Consider the following 25872-nt stretch of genomic DNA (forward strand, 5'->3'; position numbering starts at 1 on the left):
CATCTATTTCTGATCACAATAATAATTTGATTAAAATGCTGTTCAATATTGAACAGGTTGGGAACACTTCCCCTGTAGCGAGATATTCTCACTAAAACGAGATTATCCCTCTCTAGCGAGAAAGTAAACATTACAATAAACAGGTGTTTTCGCGTCTTTATTGAAAACAATGGCAAATCCTGTGCAATGCTGAATAAGTGCGACACAAACTCAACATGATGCAAATTGTTTCTATGAAATTGACAATATAGTCAATAGGGCTGGGATGATTCAGTGTTAGTTCGATCTGGTTCGGTTTCGATGCAGAGCATTACGATTCGGTTCATATTAGGTCAAATATATCTAATGAGAGCACAAAAATTAATAATTTTAATGAGTAGCATACTTGATTTAATTTTATTTAAGTTGTATATAATAACTATATTGTGATCATTTGTAAACATCATATCTATTTATAACGGCATTTTATAACTTTGAGAGAAAAAAGAAAACATTGACAGTCATGAGTCTATTAATTAGAATTTGTTATATTAATGTGCTGCATAATTTTTGGATTGTTAAACAAATCTACAGCCAATCTAAAATGTATAAGATATTGTTTTCATTGATATGTAAAAATTCATCAATTCTATCAATCGAGTCTGAAAATATCTCCTTTATTGATTTACTTCTTTCTCATATAAACTGTCAAAACATTTCATCTGTTTCATTATCTAAGGTGTTGATTTTACCCCTACACTGACAGAAATGCTATATGTCATGTAAAGATAAACTTTAATGATCTTACGGACCATATTCTGTTGGTATACGAGTAGTGATAATGCTAAATATCAACACGGTAGTGATTTAAATCTCTGTTACATAAAAATCCACGTTTTGCACATCACTTGGACGCCATTCTTGTTGTTTTGGTGTATGTAAAATCTAAACTGATCCGAACCGAAACCCATAATTTGTAATCGGTGCATCAAATCGAATGGTATGAATCGCGGTGCACCGAAATTTTTGGTGCACCACACAGCCCTTATAGTCAAGAAATTGCATATCAAAGTTGCTGCGTAAGAGGGAAGCAGTCTGAAATCCAATACACATCATGTTTTTGTTTTGATTAATATATTTGCAGACATATCGCACATTTTACCACTTTTTCTTCTTTTCAAGTGAAACACGAAGAGATGTACTCCACAGGTGTTTTTCTCGGTTTTATGGGATTTATTTAATCTCGCTAGAGAGGGATAATCGCGTTTTAGCGAGAATATCTCGCTGTAGGTGAAGTGTTCCCAACCTGTAGAATAGGGTTGTTGTGATGATAGGAGATTCGGGGAAATAATTCTGCTAGCGTGGACAATTAGATGTCTGAGGCCAAGTCACAAATGTTTAAAAATAATTCTTTAAAATTGATGTTTTGTACTGCTTCCATTTAGTTGTCTTAATATACCAAAAAAACTCATTAAATATTCATCAACTTTTTGTGGGACGCAAGCTGCTCAAGCTCGTCTTCAAGAATTTCTAGTGACAACCCTGATAATCGCGTTTTAGCAAGAATATCTCGCTATAGGGGATGTGTTCCCAACCTGTCAAACATGACATGATTTCATGAATAACATAAAAAAAAATCATATCATGCCAATATTGAACCTACTTAGTAACAAAGACTGTTAGGGCTTAAAATGACAAACTTACAATAGCCATAAAATAACAATTACGTTTATAATACCCTGTTAGGCCTGCATACACTGCACTATACTAGACTACTACTCACGGCCCGGCTAGCTTTCCCCTAGATAGAATGTTCTATCGTTAAAATGATATTGTCCTACGGACCCGATTTAACTGTGGTGAGGGCCTGTCCCGAGACACAGTTAGATTATTCTAACTAGCTTTCCCCAGTCGTCGTCGAAGGTATATCATATGCAGCCCCGTTATCAATAATGCACATCTAATGAAAGTTTCAAGTTAATGCTGCTAAAACTAAATATGACACACATAAATATACTAGTGGTCAATAAAGTACACCTACCACCGTTTTATTACAAGTTTCAAACTGATCAAAGCTAGTGGACAGCATGGTCTTCCGTCATATGGTTCTCCTAACTGAAGACCAGTTTACAATTCGAGAGTAAGCTAATCAACGCTACGTGCAGTCACAGACGATTTGAATAATACGTCCCCTATAACGCGGTTGTCCAAATCGACAGCATAAATATAGACATGATATGAAATGGTTATTTTAAACCAATCCGATTACCTAATTCATAAACATATGTGAAGACAGAATGAAAGAAATATATGATATGATATATCAGACCTGGTTTTAGACATCACGGATGAAAGCTGATGTAAACATCTAAGAACAGTCGAATTTAATTTTTTACTGATAAAGCCTATAATATGCCTAATTAATGGTATCATTATCATAAACACCCTTTACTGAAATTTATCACTTAAAAAAAAACAAACAAAAAAAACACCTTGAATTATTTATTTTGTATTTAGTATGAATCACCCCCGCCTCTCTCTCTCTCTCTCTCTCTCTCTCTCTCGTTTTTGATTCAAAACTCAGTCCAATAGGATTTTCACGTCAATGAATTACTTTTCATGCGAGTGGCCTTTGAATTTTCATGAATTAATGGCCAAGGTATATTTAATAAACATAATTAGAAAGGTGAAGATAAGGAACAGTGATCAAGTATTAAAAACTCGAATTGGGGATAGTATTGCTTGATATAAATTTAATATGATCACCAAAATTTATTACACAAATTTCCTCTGTAAATGTTCCAAGTTCTATCCATATTTTAATTACTATTATAAAAAGAATGATAGGATTTTTTTGTCTCTGTCATTATTTATTCTGCATGTACTATTACACTTAAAATTAATTAATAAGGTCAATGATTAGAATTTTAAAATACGTTTGGAAAAGTGTGGTTTATTTTCCCCATTACATCCAATGATTTAAAATGAAAAAAAAGATTAAGTGTTTGTGACAATATTTTTGGTTCGAATTTCCTCTCAAATCAAATAATATTTATTTATTTAAAGTCGGACATTACCATAAATCTACCGTTATTTTTTTTTTTCTAGAATGGTAAAGAATTAAATATTATCACCAAATGTCATTTATTAGCCTACATGGTTATTTTGTGTGTTTAGAACAACATTACACTCTACACTGTAAGACAAGTTTGATCACATCATGAAGTCAATGTAAATAAAAACGTGGGAGTAACGTTACAGTCGTTCATATCATCGTTCAAAGGAGGGTTATAAATATGTAGATATCAATATGTATTATGTGTATTTATCATTTCCATCCACAGTGTACATAAGTACCACGCGTTTTCCTTTTCATGTGTCCTGTTAGTTTAACGAGCTCATTGATAAAATTATCGGTTCGAAGGTTTTCCATCATTTCCGCCATATGAATGCGCGCGCATACGGGCGAGTCGGAAATATGCATGTGTGTTAATGGCAGACAGATAAAACTGTGTGACTGTCTAACACACAATGACATTTTACCTACCATCAGAGGACTCTTGGTGTTTTTTCACATCATGGTCCTCGGGAGATGGGTAAAATCAACACACACACACACACACACACACACACACACACACACAAACACACACACACACACACACACACACACACACACATACGTGTAACGCGTGTCAAATGAACACCTTAACTCCCCACCTGCAACTGAACACTTCTACAGTTATTGGTATTTTAGTACGAAAATTTACTATTTGGTACTAAAAACAACATAGAAGACATTGCTGCGGTCGAAATTTGTGAAATATAGTTTTATTCACTCCTTGAATTTTTGCTTATCAAGTGAACACTTTCCTTTACACACTGTCAATTGAACACTTTCCTTTACACACAGGCAATTGAACACTTTTATTTACACACGGTCAATTGAACACTTTCCTTTACACACAGGCAATTGAACACTTTCCTTTACACACGGTCAATTGAACACTTTCCTTTACACACAGGCAATTGAACACTTTCCTTTACACACAGGGGATTGAACACTTTCTTTTACACACCGTCAATTGAACAATTTCCTTTACACACGGTCAATTGAACACTTTCCTTTACACACAGGCAATTGAACACCCTGAAACACGCGGCCAGTTAAACACTCTGATACACACGGGCAATCAAACACTTTGAAACATCCAAACAATCATTTTCACCACGCTAAATACATAAGGCCAATCTCTAAAACTTACAAAAAAGTGTGAAACGATTACATAAATGGAAATTGGGATGGGATAGACAGGGAATCCACACATTTCGTTGAAATTATCGCCTTAAGAAAATCAACAACAAAAAAAAGGGGGGGGGGATAGTATTGATTGGATGATTGATTGCTTATATAATTTACGTCCCGTCGAGAATATTTTATTCATATTGAGACGTAACCAGCTTTAAGCGGAGTACCTATCCAATGTATCCATAGGGTTCAAGGTCGTAGCAGTGAGGGTTCTTTGAAATATCGTGCGAACACCTACTACATGTACGACCAGGGATCTACGTTTATAAGGTCACATCTAAAAGATCCGTAATTCTCACTTCTAAATGTCGAGCGTTTGGCGAAGGAGCAATCACTACCAATTTCAACGTCTTAAAATTGGGTTTGCGGATGAACGGTGCTTGAACTCACGACCTCCCGGTTACGAAGCGAACTCTCTACCATTGAGCTACCGCGACCGGTCGGGGGAGGGGTAGTAGTGTCCATAATGATAACTTTAATTGTAATAATAACTTATAATAATTATCATTATATATATATATATATAAAGCACTAAATAATCACAACTAGGTACTGAAAATTTTCGCCCCAGCCCGGGGTCGAACCAGCGACGTACGGAACCCACCGCCAAGCAAGATTGTCAAACCAGTGCGTAAGTCCACTCGGCCACAACGACTTCCCTGATATATATATATATATATATATATATATATATATATACACTTCTATGATTATAGACTCCCTCGTTTGTCAATACATGCTGTACGGGCCAGACTCGGTAGTAATTCAACCAAAAAGTATGATAAATAAAATCAAAATTCTGTATAATGCAGTGCCTAAAAGATCTAAAACAAGTATTAATAATTATATACATTTTTTGTATTACTTTTAAGTTTTTTGTTGACTATTGATATAGATAAAAATTAGATATCTTTGTAAAAAAAAAAATGTTACGCGATATCTTAATTCCACTCCAAAAGGTAACATTTTCATGAACATTCTGTGTAAATGTAACTACATAGATGTGGCCTTACAGAAAACTTTAATCAAACGTTGCAAAAACCATAAATTGTTTGAAAATCCGGTGTATAACACCAGTTTATATAACTTCAGAATCAGGATTTGCTCCAGATTCCTTCATATACTGTTACAAAAATATCTACATGTTTATGATATGTACATGGAAATTATGTCAATTTTGACTATCATATCACTTTGAAATATGAGGACAAAATTGTAATAGAAAACCCCCCAAAATCACGATTTTCCTTCATCTTAGATATTTTTGTTTAGAGATTTCGTGCTTTAGGCACTCATTACATCCTTCCCTTGGATAATTCCTGGTTTCGCTCCCGCCACATGCCAACACCCCCCCCCCCCCCCACCACACTAAACACGTCTGAAACACACTGAGGACAGGGATGACCAAATTCAAGGGAATATATTACTTTTTGTTTTTGTTCAAAAACTGGACGTGTCCTCTCATGACTTTTGTAATACAAATTCACCAGGATGATTTTTAAAATCTTAATGTTTTACATAAGCTCAAATAATTGAAGTCCAATAATATCCATGTGGTGGAAATATTGCTTGCAAAAATTAATTTAGAGCTCTGTATGAATGACTTGATTATCTCTTTTAATTCAATAGATCTTTTTAATTATATATACAGGGCTATTTCATAAGTAATTAATGCGCACATCGTTGTTTTGTTTTTAAAAAGAGAGCAACAATTCAATTAAAGAAATCATTCATTCAGTTGTGGATATGTCGAATTAATTAAGGATTATATCTCAATTAGATAATTACTCTCACTAACATAATTATTGCACGCATCAATTTAATTAATGATATCATTAATTCAATAGAAGAGAGCAATAATCCATTTATTGCGCACATTAAGTGATGTTAGCATTAATGAATTATTGCTCTCTTCAATTGAATTGTAGCATGCATTAATTCTATTGTTGGTATCATTAAATTATAATTCATTTGAGGAGAGCAACAATTAAATTATTGTGTGCATCAATTCAGCGGAATAAATAATGATATCAATAATTCAATTCAAATGAAGATATCATTAATTATTTGAAGAGATCTTTGATTGCAATGTTGCGTGCATGAAATGAATTAATAATATCTTCAAATAATTAAAGATATCTTCAAATATCTGAGTTTGTTATTTTGGCGCTCCATAGATCTAAAACTATTCCTAGTGGATTCCAGTGCTTTCTGACTCAAGACATCATACCAGTTCTTGCCACAAATGAATCTCACCATACAAGTGATCTAGCCACCTCTCTTTTAATCTCTCCATAGTATTCATATACGTAAGAGGATTTTTCTCCTTGAAAAGGTGATATTTAAACATTTGTCACTCTTTAAGGAATTTTATGATCCCCTAATAGTATGTACATGTACCATGGTAATTTCTGAACTGTTCGGTGAAAATGTTGACAATCAAGAATCAGTCACTGGTTATCCATGTGAAATTTAGCTATCTCATATGAATAAACTCTTGATTATTTTACTACAATGTACCATATTAACCAATTTCGGAAATAATTCCTTATTTGTCTTAAATTTTAATTTGATATAAAGATGAGCAAACTGAAACAATAAACCAAAGTTCACATTGAACACCAGTGAGGCAATCATATACAAATATCAAATTCATATATTACATAATTCATTAAGATATTTGAATTATTCTAATCTTTTAATGTTTCATGGTAGCAATGAAAACAGCAGGTCTTTTATTCTCAGTCATATATTTTATTATATAACAGGGGATATTACATGTACAATTAGTAAATATATATACATCATATATGTAATTGCATGTGCGAGAAAAATGTATACATACATACATAAGTAATTCAACCACAGACATATCCATAAATTTACATTTAATACATTGAATATGTCCTTTGATTAAATAATCAACAAAGATGGATCCATATGATAATACATGTATTTGTAAAAGAAAAAAAGGAGTTCCATTTCTCATACAAATGATATAGGTAGAAATATCAAAATCAACAAGAGGCCCATGGGCCACATCGCTCACCTGAGTCATCTTGGCCCTGCTGTTTTGATTTTTAAATGCTATTTTATCAATCTTTATTCTCATGAATAATGTGACCCAAATCTAGCTCTAAAGAACACAACATTACTAAAATGAAATCATATAAGACAAAGATATGACTAGCATGATATTGCTGTTCTGGATAAGACCAAGGTAAAAAGTCGTAGGTCTTGGTATGATATGAAAGACCTTGCCATAAGTAATCAATATACAAAACATAAAAGCCCTATCTAAAATAGTCCTGGATATACTTAATACGTTATACTTTCTTAAAAGTATGTCAAACTCAGAGTTCAGGGTCACAAGGTCAAATAACATAATATGATTGATTGTTTTAACTGTTTTCCGCCACACTCAACAATTTTTCAGTTATCTGGTGGTGCCCAGTTTTTATTGGTGGAAGAGAGAACCCAGATACAATGTACCTGGGAAGAGACCACCGACCTTCCGAGAGTAAACTGGGAAACTTTCTCAATTACCGGTGCGAGCAGGATTCAAACCCGCGCCAACCAGAGGTGAGAGGCTCCTCAACAAGATGAAAGGTTTTATCATAAGAAATTCATAATATATAATATATATGAAAGATCTACCTTAAACACAATGTAGTTCAGGACATACTGAATAGGTCAGATTTGTTTTGCCATAAAAATTGTATATACAAGATATGAAAGCCCTAGCTTAAATAGTTCAAGAGATATCTTTAAAGAATTTTCCTTTATATCAGCTAGCATATAAAACTTTGACCCCCTATTGTTACCACACCATAACTCCCGGGGAAATGATTTTAACAAACTTGAATATGCACTATGTCAAGAAGGTTTAATGTAAATTTGTGTGCTTCATACTAAATTTGAAAAGAATTCCGTTATTTGAATCGTAGATTGATCGCTGTGCGGTATCTTCATCTTTCAGTTATAGAATTTAGTTAAAAATGTTCAATTGTTAATGTCGACGGACTACAACAGATGCAGATCAATAGCAATATGTCATCTGAGTTTACTCAAGTGACCTAAAATTGTATAATTTTTCTAAAGCTTTTGAAAATTGATAATGCTATAAAAGCCTAGTCTGATCCCTTACACCCCATTTCAATAGTTAAGCGTAAAAACAGACTGGTGGGGATGGGGACCAAACTTAAGAAAGCTGTGAGATTAGTTTAATATTCAAACCTACAGTATTTGAATAATAAGTATTTAACCCAACTGGGATGATTTCATCCAAAATATTTCACTAAAAATATTTGTGAGGATATTAGTTCACACAAACATTATGTTTCAAAATGAGTATGAGTATGGAAATGAACTGGGGTTCAAATCGACTGGCTACTTAACATGGCTACATCAACAAAGAAATTGAAATCACTTGAAGCTGTTTTGGGGTTATATGTGGGTTTAGAAAATATTTGAAAGTATGTTTGGAAACAAGTATAGTGGGACAATATGTTGGGAATTATTTAATATTAAATTCATGAGACAGCGATGCAGGAATGCAGTGATAGAGGGACTTAAACATGCACTTTTTTTCTCTGCCATAAATTGAAGTTTTTTTTATAAGGGGTTCATCTGAAGCTCTCTTTTCAAAGAGCTACAGTTCTGCATCTAGTTTTTGAGGAGAAGATTTTAAAAGATTTTCCTTGTATATATTTCACATGTAAAACTTAAATCCCCTATTGTGACCCCCACCCTACCCCTGTGAGCTTTTTACAAACTTGAATATGCACTATATATGAATGTAAAACTTTGATTCTCTATTGTGACCCCACCCTACCCCCAGAGACCATGATTTGCACAAAACAGGAACCTTTCGTGTGAATTCAACTTTCCTGGTCCAGTGGTTCTTGAAAAGGTTTTTTAAATGACCCCACCCTATTTTTGCATTTCCATGATTATTTCCTTTTTGAAGGGTGCATGACCCTTTATATGAACAAACTTGAATACCCTTTATCTATTGATGATGCATACCAAGTTTGATTGAAACTGGCCCAGTGGTTCACTCTGGAGAAGAAAATGAAAATGTGAAAAGTTTATAAACAGACAGACGACAGGCAAAGGTGATCAGAAAAGCTCACTTGAGCCTTTGGCTCACGTGAGCCAAAAAAGTATACAAACATGTTTAATGTTAAACTTGTTTGTTTTATTGCTAAACAGCTCCATTGCCAGCATCTACCCTTACTGAGCTTCCAGTGTCAGACCTTGATATCAATCATCATCACTCATTTTGACTATCCAGGCCAAATTAATCTTTTTGCAAGGGTGAGGCCTGGCTGTCCTGTCGAGGTTGAAGTTTGTACTTCCACACTTGGCGACCCAGTGGATTGATCCTATCCAATCCTGTAAACTCTAGGTCTTGTTCTAGGATTTCATCCCATGTCAGCTTTGGTCTACCTATGAAGTTCTTTTCTGTTGATAATGATGCATAACATTCTGATAAATCTGCAAAAATATTTAGAGAAGTGATTAGTAAAAGGTCTTCATAGAAATAGCAATAAATGTATAAATAGATAAAAATCACAATTTCTATTTCTACAAAATAAGTGTTTATCAAATGATCAGCTGTAAATTACCTAGGCTGTGTCAAGCTGAATGAGCTAGTTTGTGCAGAACGAACAAAAATTACACCAAACACAGCGACACCTTTTGGAAATTTTATTTTTACAAACTTGAATCTGCACTACAGAGCTGTATGTCAGGAAGCTTTCATGTAAATGTAAACTGCTCTGGCCTAATGGTTCTTGAAAATTCTCTATACTTATTTGAATGTAAAACTTTGATCTCCTATTGTGGCCTCGGCCAACCTTCCCTGGGAGGCATGATTATGACAAACTTGAATCTGCACTATTTCAGGAAGCCTTTACGTAAATTTGTATTTTACTGGCCTTGTTATTTTCCTACTTCTTGTGAAGATTTTCCCTATATATTTGTACATGTAAAACTTTGATCACCTAGTGTGGCCCTATTCTACCCCAGGGGGTCATGATTTGAACAAACTTCAATCTACACTTGTTCGGAAGCTTTCATGTAACTTTCACATCATCTGGCCCAGTGGTTCTTTAGAAGAAGATTTTTAAATGACCCCACCCTATTTTTGCAATTTTGTAATTAGATCTTCCCTTTGAAAGGGGGTGTGGCCCTTTATTCGAACAAACTTGAAAGCCCTTCACCAAGGATGCTTTTTGTCAAGTTAGGTTGAAATTGGCCCAGTGGTTCTTGAGAAGAAGTCAGAAATGTGAAAGTTTACAGACAGACGGACAACAGGGAAAAAGAATGTTCAACTTCAGTGTTACATGAAAATGTACTTCAAAATCACTCAACAACAATTATAATATTGCTGTATGGAAATTTTCTGTCCAAAGAAAACAATGTAAAAAAATGATGTAATCTACACTCTACAGCAACATGTGAGAATAATGAACATGAAATATATATTCTGAAAAAAAAACAAGAGATGTTTGTAAAACAGATATGCCCCCCATGGTGCAAAATTGAAAAGGGTTATACACACACCTTATTTAATTGATAGTATTATCATCAATTCAAAATATTGAGCAGACAATATCTTCCTATGTCAAGAGTGAATTGACCATGTGACCTAAAATTCAATAGGGGTCATCTACTCCTTATGCTGTACCAGTGTACCAAGTTTGGTACGTGTCAATCAAACAAATAATTCTTAAAATATAGGAGACAATATATTACTATGTCCAGTTCAACTTTTGACTTTTGACCTCAAAATCAATATGGGTCATCCTCTCCTGAAGATGTACCAGTGTACTAAGTTTGATGTCTGTCAAGTAAAAGGGTTATCAAGATATTGAGTGGACAGTATATTACTATGTCCAGTTTGACCCTTGACCTTTGACCATGTGACCTCAAAATCAATAGGAGTCATCTTCTCCTGAATATACACCAGCGTACTATTTAAAGTTTGATGTCTGTCAAGCAAAGGGTTCTGAAGATATTGAGCAGACAGTATATTCCAATGTCCAGGTTGACCCTTGATCTTTAAACATGTGACCTCAAAATCAATAGGGATCATCTTCTCCTGAAGATGTACCAGTGTACCAAGTTTGATGTCTGTCAAGCAAAGGGTTCTCAAGATATTGAACGGACAGTATATTCCTATGTCCAGTTTGACCCTTGACCTTTGCTCATGTGACCTCAGAATCATTAAGGGTCATCTTCTCCTGAAGATGTACCAGTGTAACAAGTTTGATGTCTGTCAGGCAAAGGGTTCTCAAGATATTAAACGGAGAATATATTCCTATATCCAGTGTGACCCTTGACCTTTGACCATGTGACCTCAAAATCAATAGGGGTCATCTTCTCCTGAAGACGTATCAGTGTACCAAGTTTGATGTCTGTCAAGAAGAGGGTTCTCAAGATACTGAGCAGACATTATATTCCTATGTCCAGTTTACCCTTGATCTTTGACCATGTGACCTCAAAATCAATAGGGGTCATCTTCTCCTCAAGACGTACTAGTGTAGCAAGTTTGATGTCTGTCAAGCAAAGGGTTCTCAAGATATTGAACGGACAATATATTCCTATGTCCAGTGTGACCTTTGACCGTGTGACCTCAAAATCAATAGGGGTCATCTTCTCCTGACGACATATCAGTGTACTAAGTTTGATGTCTGTCAAGAAAAGGGTTCTCAATATATTGAACGGACAGTATCTTCCTATGTCCAGTTGACCCTTGACCTTTGACAACGTGACCTCAAAATCAATAGGGGTCATCTTCTCCTGAAGACGTACTAGTGTACCAAGTTTGATGTCTGTCAAGCAAAGGGTTCTCAAGATATTGAACGGACAGTATATTCCTATGTCCAGTTTGACCCTTGACCTTTGACCATGTGACCTCAAAATCAATAGGGGTCATCTTCTTCTGAAGATGTACTGGTGTACCAAGTTTGATGTCTGTCAAGCAAAGGATTCTCTAGACATTGAATGGTCAGTATATTCCCATGTCCAGTTTGACCCTTGACCTTTGACCATATGACCTTAAAATCAATAGGGGTCATCTACTCCTTAGGATGTACCAGTGTACCAAGTTTGATGTCTTTCAAGCAAAGGGTTTTCAAGATATTGAGCGGACATTATATTCCTATGTCCAGAGTAGATTGACCCTTGACCTTTGGACCTGAAAAACAAAAAGGATCCTCTTCTACTCATAACTAACCAGGGTTTGACACTAAGGCACGTCCGACCGACCGAGTCTACTAAATGATAGGTCCGGTCGGGTAAAATGTCGATTTACTAGTCCGACTGGTCATGTTGAAAAAATAAACAAGGAACTTTATTTTAAACCATAAGATATCTTATTTTTAACTTTAAAAAATAACTGTAAAGAGTTTGCGAGCAATTTTGAACCGCGTGATGACAAAATCTCTATTTTTAGTTCGAATACATAGTCGCTGTCGGAAGTGATGTTTTACGACATTTACTCTTTGTTAATGGGTTTAAAGTTATATTTCGGATAAATATATATAAACTGAATTTATTTTCATTTGAAAAAAACCCCAGTTTATTTTAATTGAATATAAGAAAGTGTCTATCAAAGGGATCGAAATTAACTTTTTTCACCACTAGCAAATTTTAGCTAGTGGATTATTTTCCAACTAGCAAAATTGAGCTTTTACTAGCATTTTTCAATCGATTACTGTTTTACATGAATTTAAGAAAACAAGCATGTCTCTTTATCAAAATTTTGGGAAAATCTTTTAAAATCTCCTTTAAAGTGCAATAATAAAAATAAGATTGCGAATTCTTTCATTTAAAATTCAATGAATTTTCAGACAACATACATGGTGCGGGTCATATGGTACACTTGTGCGGCGTACTCGCTGTCCAGAGATCTACCACCTATTAACAGCATCATGTGGATTGAAATCTTGAAGACTGTTTGCGCCAATTTAAACTATATGTTCAAAACTTTTGGAAATTTCATCTAAAAAAATTCTAGTTGAAAAGAAAACCCCGCGAACTCGAAGTGTTTGACTATAGAGTACAGAAGGACACCGCGTGAAATGGTGACACACTGTCATGTGTTGTTTTATATAGACACGGACGAGATCAATATGCTTGCTATTTAAATCAGACGTCTCTGAGACATCCGAAGTGTGTATGAAGTAGGCCATCGACTGAGATGACCTTGGCCTTAGTTATTTATTCGATCCATGTTTACTTTTTCAATACTTATATATTCATTCTGTAAAGAGTTTCTATGCACAAGACAAGATTATTGTAAACTTCAAAGTACAGCCAATAAACCGAGGAAATCCGGGAAAAAGATTGGGGTTTTTTCACTCGCAAAAAGTTGCGATCACTTGTGATTTTTTACTCGCAAATTCAATTTTTAATTCGCATTTAGCGAGTATTTCCCCTTAATTTCGTTGCCTGTATCAAATGAATAAATTAAATCGTAAATAGCCATTTTTCGTTGTTGACACATGTGCGGGACTGTCTCGACTTCTCGTCCTCAAGGAAGGATGTTCCGAGAAAAAAAAAGGAGTAGATTGGGAAGTTTGAAAATAAAAGCACCAAATTGAATGACGAGACTAAAGATGTTTTTGAGACAATTAAGTACGTTTTAGTTTAAACTTAACGTTTGTCATTTGAATTAAGTACTTAAATATGGAGAAACCATCAGGGTTTCTTTTCTCTGGAAAGTTGGTCAGGGCTAGTGGATGTAAGGTCAGGTCTAGTAAATATTATTTGAAGTAGCCCGACTGGTCTAGTGCTCAAGAAAGTAAATGTCAAACCCTGCTAACCCACATATGAAATATCATTATCATCAAGTGAATGGTTCTCAAGATATTGAGCGGACAACACATGGTCTACAGACCGACCGACCGACCAACAGGTGCAAAACAATATGCCCCCTCTTTTTCAAAGGGGGGCATAAAAATAAACTCCAACCACCTGCCCATTTTTATTTCCAAACAAAGATGAAAATCTAAAAAATAATTTTATGACTAGGCCAAAATAAAAAATGTGTTTGTTTCAGGTCGTCTGTCCGACCCTAAATATATCCACCGACCCTATTCATTTTTTTCAATTTTCCGATTTCAATTCATCGATATACGAACTATTACCCGAAATGCCAAGACATCTATAATTGTAATATTAAAACTCCATCACATACTGTGTATTTCGTAAATTAAACATTGTGCTCTGAACCCATTTTTTATCTGTTAAACACATTATATTACAACTTTAACTATAAAATTTTCATTGATTCGAAGGCACTTATTTATTTTTATATAAAAAAATATTTAAAAAAAAATAAAATAAACCTACCTACCAACCCTTTTTTTAAAAATGAGAGGCGACCTAAAACAAACATTTTTTTTTTGGCCCTATGTGGCCTAAAATATTTTGTATACTTACTAATTTCAAAACTCGAAAGGAAATGTTATCCATGTGAAGCCATCGTGCTCTGTTCATCCTCTGGGGAAGACAATTAATTCTTTGATTTGCAGTTTGTGTCATGACTACACCATGATATCTTCTAATCTCGTCATACTATCAGAAAGTAATTTTGGCAGTTGGCAAGTGTATCAATGGTGTTACTTCGTCATGATCAGATCTTCTATACTGTGTCATATTCAGCATAAAGTAACAATTAAGGGCTATCATCTAGTTCTGAGGTACTGAGGAAGGGCTGTTTTTCTCAACACATAGCCTTTCTTCTGGTATTCTTAGGGATACTTTATTCATCTTTTAATTACATTTCCTTCTTGGAGATTAAAAGTTGAAGACCACTGAAAGAAAAAGAAGTGATTTAATGAATTCCATGTAGTTTATCGAATGTGCTGACCAGAATATTATCTAACTGTAGCCCCCCCCCCCCCCCCCCCCCACCCCACCAAGCATGCAATGTCATACATGTATCTGAAATCAATACTTATAAAAATTAATTAAAATTAAAATCTTCAAATATACAATCTTGTTACACATCTCCTATATTTTTCACTTACGATAACTCTGAATTTTTAATAAGTGCGTCCTTTTGTCCACAAACTTTTAACAACCCCTCATAAACAATTTACAAATATGATATCAGAAATAATAATCTAAAAAATTATCCTGTTGTTCATAGATGCATGCCATCAACATTAAGAGTATAACAAATAACAAAAGCTCTCCTGACATTGTGCCATTCTGAAAGAAATGAGGTGCTTATACCCCCAAAGGCAGGGGGGTAACCCAGAATTGTGTCTAGAGAGCGGAATAATATATTTATGGAATTAACCAAAAAATTAGTAATAATTTTTTTTTAGCTATGAATTCATGTTAAATAAAGTGCACCGCCATGGCAAATGATACGCCCGTCACATATTGTTAACAGTATAGATAGTACCCATTAAAACATTTTTTTTATATCACCTTAATTAAATGTCACAGTGACCTTAAAGAAGCATGCGACACACCTTCTACCTAAGACGCATTAGTTGACCAATTTTGGTGATTCTAGGTCTAATAGTTTTCAAGTTATGAGCCGGACAAGTTTTTGCCATATATGGCCATATCTTCTTAATGAAAAGTCACAGTGACCTGGTTTTAATGTGCGACACACCTTCTACCCAAGATGTATCTACAGACAAAGTTTGATGATTCTAGGCCTTGTAGTATTTAAGTTACGAGTCGGACACGAAAAAGCTAACAGACGGACAAGTTTTTGCCATATATGGCCATATCTTCTTAATTAAAAGTCACAGTGACCTGGTTTTAATGTGCGACACACCTTCTACCCAAGATGTATCTACAGACAAAGTTTGATGATTCTAGGCCTTGTAGTATTTAAGTTACGGGTCGGACACGAAAAAGCTAACAGACGGACGGACAGACACGCCATACCATAATACGTCCCGTCTTAAGACGGGCGTATAAAAATTGGTCATGGTAGCTCAGTGGTAACACAGTCTTCGACATTAACCAGTGGCCTGATGCCCGAGGCCAGTAAAATCGGGATCGGGCTTCTTAAAATATTAAACCCTGGAGTCCGATGGGCCTGTAAATGTTTTCTTATATGTTCTGTATATATTACAAATAAAGCGTGAGATTGACTCAGACTAAATGTCATGACTTAGTAGTCAAATTTCGCATAGACAAATTATCAACCATGCTGCCTTTTCTGAAGTATAGGGAGGGGGCTCGTCCGGGAAATTCAAAACCACCCAAGCGTATTTCACAATCACAACCATCCGATAAAAAACCCCCCAAAAAAACTGTCGTACGAGGAGAAAAAAACGAAAATTCATGCCCCATTGGACCGAGGGCAGTGTTCAAAATTAACCATAGACCGAGTATATGTCAAATGGCACTGGTCTATGCCAACTGTAATTGAGATAGACCAAATTGTCTATGCCAATTTTCTAGATTTAAAGCAATAAAGTTATCCAAGAGGGCCTTGCATGGTCAGTCGACGTCTGATCAACACTATGAGGAAAGGATGATATTACAGAAATGGAAAGAAAATACACTTTCTAAGTATATTAGAAGTAAATGAAAATGTTTTAAATTTGTGTTATTATTTTTTCAATGTTGTGGTCTATGCCAATTCGATGAGGTCTAAGTCATCTTATTTTGGCATAGACCTGTGGTCTATACCAAGTTTTAAACCAATTTCGAACACTGTGAGGGTAGGCCTTGGCTAACATTTAAAAAATGTTTTGTACGTGGTGTATACAAAACAGAGTTGAACATGAGCTGCTGATGTATCTGCGAGATTAATCAGTCTATGCGAAAGACATCGGACCGTCGGACCTGACCGATATGCAGTGCCTCAGGTCCGATGCATCATTTTTTACACCGGACCGGAATGTCAGATGTCTCAATGTCCAGTTTTGAGCTTTACTATCTTGATGCGGAGTTTGTTATAAGTAAAAAAAATAGCACACATCCAAATACGTAAATGAATTAATTAAAACCGCATGGACTGTCTAAAGTATTATACGGGAAGGATTCCTGGAATAGTATAACTAGTATAATAAATAAGATTCACTTGGTTTTGCATTTTCACGTGTTTCACTTTTTTACATTAGGTTTTTCGGTCTGACAAAATTTGGTTCGGTCCGGTGTGTTCATTGATTACACTGGACCGAATGTCCTGTGTGGTCCAAAAACTTTCGCATATACTGGATTAATATGTTGAAAAATAATATAATCCTTTTAATGTCAGTTGTTCTTTAACTATGATCATCTTGACCTGTATTTTCCTACAGTAAAAGAACTGTGCATGTGTCTATAGAGTAGAATCAGCAAATAACAAGAGATCAAATTAGAAAATAAACATTTTGGGCCTGCAAAATATTGTTCGGGCTTGCACAATTATTATACTGGGAGGCCCGAAGGGCCTGTAGTTTACAAAGTTTTTCGTGAAGACTGGTAACAGGATCAAAAAATCATGGTTTCGAGCCATGCTTGTACTTTATTTAGGGTGAAAATGTAGGTAGTGAGGTGAATGCTCCATCATCATATTTAGCATTCAAAAGAGAAAGTTGCTGGTCTTTCAGATGAGACCTCTAAACACCACATGCATGCGTCTAAATGTGTGGCACTTCATACTACTTAAATATTCTCTACAGGTATTATACTAAAATCAAACATACACATACATGTATATTCATATACATGTTAAAAATCTTAATTATCATTTTAGAATTTTCTTCTTTTGACAAAATGATGCGCAAGTACATAAATGGAAGCTATGCCACTATATGTCATGACACTGTACAGCTTGATCAGTTGATACATCACATAAACAGTCACAGATGTAAACAATCAAGAAAAACTCAGTACACAACATCACCCCTTAATTTTGAATTGTAGCTGAAGATCATTCTGCCAAGATCGAAATGCAGGTTGGCAATGATTAGCGAGGGTTATATTATTCTTAAAAAGTAGATTGAAATCAAAAGTTAACTGCCAAAGTTATCAGGAGACAATAATCCATACATGGTTCGAATTTCCTCCACTGCCACCTAAAGTGCACGTGTAAACAACGCGTGTGACATGCACCACACCCCGACAGGCTACATTGTAAACAAGTAAAATGCATTCAGAGTAATAGTTTTACATATGATATTCTGTTTGGTTTATAGTCTTAGTAGCTACATACCTATGCGGTACACCTGTACCATGTACGTACTGCAAACAGTGCGGCGTAATGTACATTTGCATCCTCGGGGATTTCAACCCGGACAAAGTGGAACATGCCAATCCGAATACATATATATCTTTCGTTTTTATTTTTGCATTTTATTTATTTATCTATTTATGTCATGGCGTTGGGAAAAAAACTTCAAAGTAGGGAGACAGATGAAAAAGGGGGATACGGTCCAATCATCCAAAAAAAAAGTCCCGTGTGGAGGGGTGGGGGTGGGGTTGATTCCTAAGGACTTGGCGCATATCTATTTGTTTTTAAATGTGAAATTCTATCCAAAATCAATATGAATTTTTAGTATACAGAGTACATTAACTGCAAAGATTAAATTTTAGAAAAAAAACCAAACAGTTCACGTACTAGATATACTGTATCACTTTCATCATCGGAATTTTCAGTAACTCGGGTACTCTGTCGCTTGTACATCACACGATCGGTATGAAACAATATTTAATCAGTCTATGTAATAAAAAACCCATTGATAATATGCAAAAAAATTCTTTCAACCGTGTTTACTTACCTCAGATGGGCCAACTTCTTTCCCTTGAAAACTCCATTATGATGATATCACAAATGACGTCATTTAAAACAGAGCATGCGCACTTCGAAAGTGTGTAAGCCATGCTCGCAAGGAAAAAAGATGGACGAGTGCTAAATCTTTACACACCTGTTATACACATCTCATAAATCCTGTTAAGTAAACACTTCAGAATTATGATGGTAAATGACATATTTAATGATTTTATACTGATTTTTATAAAAATCCAACTGAACACCACCATTTCCGTGTTCCTTTGGCTGACCCCGTGTTGATTTACACGTGTGCCTTCTTATTCACTGGTTCAATTGACAGGGCTTACAAACACACACACACACACACACACACACACACACACACACACACACACACACACACACAAACCTACACAAACATTCCCATTACTGCAGTGAATAGGAGAGGAATAATTATTTGTTGTTTTTTACCTTTGTTAGTTCACCCTCGACATGTTCAAGTCTCTATGTTGGTTTTATTACTTTATAATTTCGTCCAAATACTGAGTTTCAAAACTCTAATTATCTGCTCTCTACCATACTTAAATGTCACCAAACATAGATGTTTGGCATTATTAAAAAGTATTAAAGAGAGCAATAGAAACTTGAGCAAGTCTAAGCTCACCCATCCATCTGTGTGTTCGGGAATTTTCATATTTTCGACTTTTTCTCCATAACCACATGGCCAATTGCAGCCAAACTTGCCATAAAGCTTCCTTGGGTAAAGGGAATTTAAAAGTGTTTAAATGAATTTTAAAGGGGAAATAATTAAGATTATTGAAAATATAGTGCATTTTAAAAAAAAAAATCTTTAAGAATCGCTGTACCAGAAAAGACAAAATTTCTATGCTTCATTGATGAGTGCACGAGATTCGAAATTATTCTAATCATGACCCCTGCAGCTAAAATGAAGATTTTTTTAAATGAAAAATCTTTAAAACTCTTCTCAAGAACAACATGATTTGTCTTATTGATATGGTAGTATTGCCAGGCAGCGCAGATTTCAGTTTATTCCAGTCCTATCCCTGGAGGGAAGGATGGAGCCACAAAAGCAAATCAAACAATCTTGTTATATCCCACAATTCAAACAACCTTGTTACATTTCCATAATACTTGACATTTCTTATATTAGTATGTGATAGGAAAACATTTTGATGTACACTATTAAGATCATGCCTAGCATATAGATAGGTTTTCATATCAAAGTGAATAGTCACTTGCTGGTTGCATTGCCATGTGTATTTGAACCTCTTTATCTAATATGTGTGTTTCTTGTTGTAACTTTTGACATTCATGAAGTGTAAAGGTTGATGTTGTTAATATCATTTATATACGAAAAATGTCCATTTTCTACCAATCTGATGCCTGTGTTTTTTGTTTGCAGGAAAATCGAGAGCGTGGATGTGATGGAGCAATATCGGAGTCAGCACGAGGTCAGGGGAGGTCATGAGTATCCTTCCCTGAATGAATGATGTAATGAATACTTCTAAACCATTTATCCGGGGATGTAAGGGGAAAGGGGGGGGGGGTGGCATTGATTAAATCACTCAGGTGAGCTAATGAACTTGGTTGTTATTTCTCATAATCTGGTAACATTTATAAATGATCAACTTCTTTGAAAACATATGGCCACTTTGCATCATACTTTAAGAAATTTGGGAGAATACGGGATAAGGGGACTATAGAATTTTGTGTGGCCTGGGCTATATCTTCTGAGGGTTTTGATATTCGACATGTAGATGGCTCATGTTGAAACCTTTCTTTTGGTACCAATACTTTTGATGTAGTGGTCTTGAACTCTGATCTACTTTCAGAAAACTTTAACCTGGGCAATATCTTTTGAACAAAGGGTAATAAAGCTTTAATATTTTACGTGTGAATGCCTCGGGATGAGACCTTTCATTTTTGACCTAGTGACCTTGATTTTGGACTTTGACTTACTTTTCAAAAATCTTTTAAATGAACTAAAGGAATGGGTTAAGTAGAGTCATGTTTCCTGGCGAGCTATGTTGTCTTCTGACAACTCTCGTAAATCATTCTGTTTACAGGAGATCAATGAGGAGTGGATCTCGGATAAGACGAGGTTTGCTTACGATGGTCTGTAGCGACAGCGACTGACGTTCCCCTACGTCAAGGACCAGTCGGGGAATCTAAAACAGACGAATTGGGAGGATGCACTAATCACTGCTTCATCAATGGTAAGCTCGGGGGAGGGTGTGTGTGTGTTAGATAAATCATAGGGGGAGGGGAGGGTGTGCGTGTGTGTGTGTTAAATACATCATAAGGGGAGGGGATGGTGTGTGTGTGTTAAATACATCATAGGGGGAGGGGAGTGTGTGTGTGTGTTAAATACATCATAGGGAAGGGTGTGTGTATGTGTTAGATACATCATAGGGGAGGGTATGTGTGTTAGATACATCATAGGGGGAGGGGAGGGTGTGTGTGTGTGTGTGTGTGTTAGATACATCATAGGGGGAGGGGAGGGTGTGTGTGTGTGTGTGTGTGTGTGTGTGTGTGTGTGTGTGTTTGTAAGCCCTGTCAATTGAACCAGTGAATAAGAAGGCACACGTGTAAATCAACACGGGGTCGGTCAAAGGAACACGAAAATGGTGGTGTTCAGTTGGATTTTTATAAAAATCAGCATAAAATCATTAAATAGTTCTTCTACCATCAAAATCCTGAAGTGTTTACTTAACAGGATTTATGAGATGTGTGTAACAGGTGTGTAAAGATTTAGCACTCGTCCATCTTTTTTTCTTGCGAGCATGGCTTACACACTTTCGAAGTGCACATGTTCTGTTTTGAATGACGTAATTTGTGATGTCATCATAATGGAGTTTTCCAGGGAAAGAAGTTGGCCCATCTGAGGTAAGTAAACACGGTTGAAAGAAAATTTTGCATATTAACAATGAGTTTTTTTATTAGATAGACTGATTAAATGGTGTTTCATACCGATCGTGTTATGTACAAGCGACAGAGTACCCGAGTTACTGAAAATTCCGATGATGAAAGTGATACAGTATATCTAGTACGTGAACTGTTTGGGTTTTTTTCTAAAATTTAATCTTTGCAGTTAATGTACTCTGTATACTAAAAATTCATATTGATTTTGGATAGAATTTCACATTTAAAAACAAATAGATATGCGCCAAGTCCTTAGGAATCAACCCCACCCCCACCCCTCCACACGGGACTTTTTTTTTGGATGATTGGACCGTATCCCCCTTTTTCATCTGTCTCCCTACTTTGAAGTTTTTTTCCCAACGCCATGACATAAATAGATAAATAAATAAAATGCAAAAATAAAAACGAAAGATATATATGTATTCGGATTGGCATGTTCCACTTTGTCCGGGTTGAAATCCCCGAGGATGCAAATGTACATTACGCCGCACTGTTTGCAGTACGTACATGGTACAGGTGTACCGCATAGGTATGTAGCTACTAAGACTATAAACCAAACAGAATATCATATGTAAAACTATTACTCTGAATGCATTTTACTTGTTTACAATGTAGCCTGTCGGGGTGTGGTGCATGTCACACGCGTTGTTTACACGTGCACTTTAGGTGGCAGTGGAGGAAATTCGAACCATGTATGGATTATTGTCTCCTGATAACTTTGGCAGTTAACTTTTGATTTCAATCTACTTTTTAAGAATAACATAACCCTCGCTAATCATTGCCAACCTGCATTTCGATCTTGGCAGAATGATCTTCAGCTACAATTCAAAATTAAGGGGTGATGTTGTGTACTGAGTTTTTCTTGATTGTTTACATCTGTGACTGTTTATGTGATGTATCAACTGATCAAGCTGTAGTTTAAATGAGCTTTTCCAATTCCCTGTTGTCCGTCTGCCTGTAAACTTTCACATTTCTGACTTCTTCTCAAGAACCACTGGGCCAATTTCAACCAAACTAGACAAAAAGCATCCTTTGTGAAGGGCTTTCAAGTTTGTTCAAATAAAGGGCCACACCGCCTTTCAAAGGGAAGATATAATTACAAAATTGCAAAAATAGGGTTGGGTCATTTAAAAATTTTCTCCTAAAGAACCACTGAGCCAGAAAAACTGATTTTTACATGAAAACTTTCTGACATAGTTTAGATTCAAGTTTGTTCAAATCATGACCCCCGGGGGTAGGATGGGGCCACAATTGGGGGGCCCCATCAGTAAGCACGCCCCCTACTTCTGGTGTAATGGCAGTAACTGCAAAAATGAAGGCCATTGTGTACAATACTTCATTATCATTTAATGTTGTTCACGTTCTTCTGACCCAGGGATCGAATATTTTCCTACAATTTACAGTGGATCAAAGAGAATTGTTTTGTAGTTTTTTTCTTCTTTATGCATATATGACCCAGTATGCCTCTGCAGAGCACAGATCTACATCTGGCATTTTCTAATTACTTAATGTTCACTATTTTTAGCGATCAATTAAGTTTTTTAATATTAGTTTTTCAATCAAAATTAGCATAAATATAAATCTATAGCTAACCAGGGATATGATGCATGTGATCCAAATTTGTCATTATGCAGGGGCCTATATCTATTCTACGAAGTATATTTGATGCGCATTAAAGTTTGAAAATTTTAATTCAAAATATTCATTAAAACCGCTGTTTGAACAAGGCATAAGTATCATTTTAAAGTTACATATGTACGTAAGTATCTTTGCTAGATATGATGTTCAAAAAGATTAATCAGTTTTTTTAATTACTGATTAGATCACCTGAGTGGGTATAAGGATTGATAAACTAAGATTTTGAATTTTTAAAAAAGCTAACAGACAGATGAAAGAGCTTGATAAATACCATAATACCATAATACAGTCCATCATAACATGGGTGCATGAAAATCAGGTTCTAGAGCAGATATTAATATATTAGGTGGAACATTGATGATACGTCTGGTATATGAAGTTGTAACACGCTCTTCATTAATACTGTGCATTTTGACAAAATAGTATATGAAGTCCAGTGGTTGCATTGAATTTGAACATATGTTGAATAAATATATAGTTAGTAGTGGTAGGTAGATGCCCATATTCCCAGCAAAATGAGCCAGTCCTAAAGAGAGTCCACTAGAGATGAAATAAAACTCATTAAAATGTATTGAGAAAAGGTATATACACAGGTTTTGATTTGCACCTTAAGAGTATATTGATAATTTGTATTTTGACAGCCTCCAACTGAAATACAGTGAAAATATTGCTGCAGTACTGTAATTATGTCTCCCCACTTTCAGTGGAGATATATTGTTTTGTACTTTCTGTCCGTCTGCCACAAAATATTGTGAACACTTCTCCTATATGGCTTATCGGATAGACTTGAAACTTTGTACAATGCTTCATTGCCATTTGTAGATGTGTATATTGGTGGGACGGAAGGATCCAATTATTTTCCTAAAAGTTAATAGTAGATCTAAGAGGGGTGGAGGATGTAAAATACCTTGTCAACACTTCTCCTCCTATATGGCTTATTGGATAGATTTGAAACTTTGTACAATACTTCTTTGCCATTTGTAGATGTGCATATTGTCGGGACAGGAGGGTTCAATTATTTTTCTAAAAGTTAATAGTAGATCTGAGAGGTGTGGAGGATGTTAAAATAGCTTATGAATACTTCTCCTATACGGTTTATCCGATAGACTTGAAATTTTGTAGAATACTGCAATGCCATTTGCGATGTGCATATTGCAGGGACAGATCAAAGATCCAAATGTTGTCCCTAATATAGTGGATTGTAGGGGTGGAGGGTGTAAAATAGTTTGTGAACCCTTCTCCTATGTGGCTTAATTATTGGAGTTCATAATGTCTATGTTCCTGCTCATGCTTTATCTTCCATACCATGCAGTACATTAAGGGGTTGGAGGTTTCATTTGGAGCACTTCCAATTTGGGGAGCTGGGGATACATTTGTTTTTCATAAAAACAATCTGAAGTTATGATATATTTGTCATAAAATGTTTATGATATCTGTATCACTTTGAATCTTTAAAAATGATAATTGATATGAGAATTAATATTTACAGCTGATCATTTGATAAACACTTACTTTGTAGAAATAGAAATTATGATTTTTATCTAATTGTACATTTCTTGCTACCTTTTACGAAGACCTTTTACTAATCATTTCTCTAAATATTTTTGCAGATTTGTCAGAATGTTATGCATCATGATCAACAGAAAAGAACTTTACAGGTAGAGCAAAGCTGACATGGGATGAGATCCTAAAACGAGACCTAGAGTTTAGAGGATTGGATAGGATCAATCCACTGGGTCGCCAAGTGTGGAAGTACAAACTTCAACCTCGACAAGACAGCCAGGCCTCACCCTTGCAAAAATATTAATTTGGCCTGGATAGTCAAAATGAGTGATGATGATGATATCAAGGTCTGACACTGTAAGCTCAGTAAGGGTAGATGCTGGCAATGGAGCTGTTAAGCAATACAACAAACAGGTTTAACATTGAACATGTTTATATACTTTTTTAGCTCACTTGAGCCAAAGGCTCAAATGAGCTTTTCTGATCACCTTTGCCTGTCGTCTGTCTCTCTGTAAACTTTTCACGTTTTCATGTTCTTCTCCAGAGTGAACCACTGGGCCAGTTTCAATCAAACTTGGTATGCATCATCAATAAAGGGTATGCAAAAATAGGGTGGGGTCATTTAAAAAACCTTTTCAAGAACCACTGGACCAGGAAAGTTGAATTCACATAAAAGGTTCCTGTTTTGTGCAAATCATGGTATCCGGGGGTAGGGTGAGGTCACAATCGAGGATCAAAGTTTTACATTCATATA

The 25872-nt window shown here is 35.5% G+C and overlaps 1 pseudogene; it reads left to right on the forward strand.

Annotated features, from left to right (window-relative positions):
• Window positions 1-25872, forward strand: part of LOC125677727 (NADH-ubiquinone oxidoreductase 75 kDa subunit, mitochondrial-like) — a 50199-nt pseudogene that overhangs the window by 5114 nt on the left and 19213 nt on the right.

The sequence above is a fragment of the Ostrea edulis genome, chromosome 3 (genome assembly GCF_947568905.1).
Source record: "Ostrea edulis chromosome 3, xbOstEdul1.1, whole genome shotgun sequence".
Taxonomy (NCBI): domain Eukaryota; kingdom Metazoa; phylum Mollusca; class Bivalvia; order Ostreida; family Ostreidae; genus Ostrea; species Ostrea edulis.